The sequence below is a fragment of the Penaeus monodon genome, chromosome 28, assembly GCF_015228065.2.
Source record: "Penaeus monodon isolate SGIC_2016 chromosome 28, NSTDA_Pmon_1, whole genome shotgun sequence".
In the NCBI taxonomy this organism is placed as follows: Eukaryota; Metazoa; Arthropoda; class Malacostraca; order Decapoda; family Penaeidae; genus Penaeus; species Penaeus monodon.
Window position 1 is genome coordinate 35222877 of NC_051413.1, and position 1578 is coordinate 35224454.

A 1578-nucleotide genomic window follows, 5' to 3' on the forward strand; every position below is an offset into this window, starting at 1 on the left:
CAGTCTTGAGGGCAAGTGTGTGGCTCTCAGGTAGAGAGCATTGCTGACAGCTGCGGGAAGGTGATGTGGATGCATTTACTTGGCTCCTGTGGTGCTGCGTCTGCACTGGGAATTGGTGTTAAGATGGAAGTCAAGCTGCATCATGCAAGTGTTGAGAGTTGCCATATCAAAAAGGTTGTAAAAGACCTTATAATACCACTTGTTGGACTTTCTCAGTAATGGGTATGTCTTTGTAAGCTGGTCTGAAAGGTCCATAATCCCCTTGCCTTTAATATAATCTATAATTAGTGACGATGCTTGGTTACAGACCTCCCCTCGGTGGTTGTGTAACAGCTTACCTATATTATATTTACTTGTTTATTGTCCATTCAGGACAATGTTAACATACCAGTTGCTGTGCTCTGATAGTCTACCACTGTTAAGGGATATTCTGCCAAAGCTCGGTATCCTTAGGGCATTCCTCTGAAAATCTTCAAGCGACGGAGGATAGCAGGTCATTGGAGTTGATCTTCAATTTCTTCCTTGAAGTCCTTTTCTGAGTCCCTGAGGTCTGGCTGTTCGAGGGGTGATAGTCCTCATTCTTCCCCTTTCAACCCGCCATGGTCTTGAAAAGGTAAAGAGGATGTTCTGGGGCATCCCTCATGCTGCTTGGGCTCCCTACAGAGGTTCATGGCAGGGGATCATGTGGGTCAACATATTAAAATGAATATACAACAGATGAATACCTTGAGGATTTAGAATGTTTTGTGAAGAGCTAGCTGGAAATTATGAATTGGAGGGCTGATTGGCTTAAAAAACTTGTGCCATCCTCTTTATAGACTCAATTAGGTTAACTCAAGTCTCACAACTAATTCCTAATCAGATCGGTCTATGCCATTTAGCTATTGTTGAATCATGTCAGCCTACACAACCCATATTGATCAGTCGTGTGGCACCTTGTACTACCTTCCTTCTCCAGCCCTCTACCCTGGACTGCTAGCCTTCCTTCACAGCCACCCCCCTATATTCCCCTCAACACTTATACTACATTCGCTCCTCCACCATCTGCCCTGGACTGCTTCCCTCTACCCACCTGCAACTGCCCTCCCACTCTAACCCCCACAGAAAACCTCTACCCTCTCCTTCAGCCTTTGCAAGAAAAATCTGGCCAAGTAGATATACATTCAAAGAAATGGGGAATACCAACAGTCAGCAATTGCCAACACTTCCAGGAATATGGGCGGCCAAAACATTGCCGTCGGTACGTGCCCACATCCCTAACATCTGGGCCAAATCATTGCCATTAGCATATGCTGACACCTGACATCTGGTACATTACCATGTTGGAATTGGTTCTAATAGTAGTGTTTTAAATAGTCTTGAGTTTATTTGTGTTTCCAGGGATGATGTGTGATCTGTTTGGTAAAGCAGCCAGAATTATACAAAGGATAATCACTTCTTGACTGTTTGTACACCACACCAGTCTTTTGGGCTGATTTACACACCACAAGACTGTTATGGGAAATAACACAATTTACATTAACTCAGCCCCTACCCCTACCCTGTGGGATGGTCCCCTTTAATTGAGAACAGCATGTT

The 1578-nt window shown here is 44.4% G+C and overlaps 1 protein-coding gene across 2 annotated transcripts in view; it reads left to right on the plus strand.

Moving 5' to 3' along the window:
• The window catches only part of LOC119591558 (GRB10-interacting GYF protein 2-like), a gene marked incomplete at its 3' end in the record, with an annotated part of 22256 nt that overhangs the window by 15787 nt on the left and 4891 nt on the right, over positions 1–1578 (plus strand).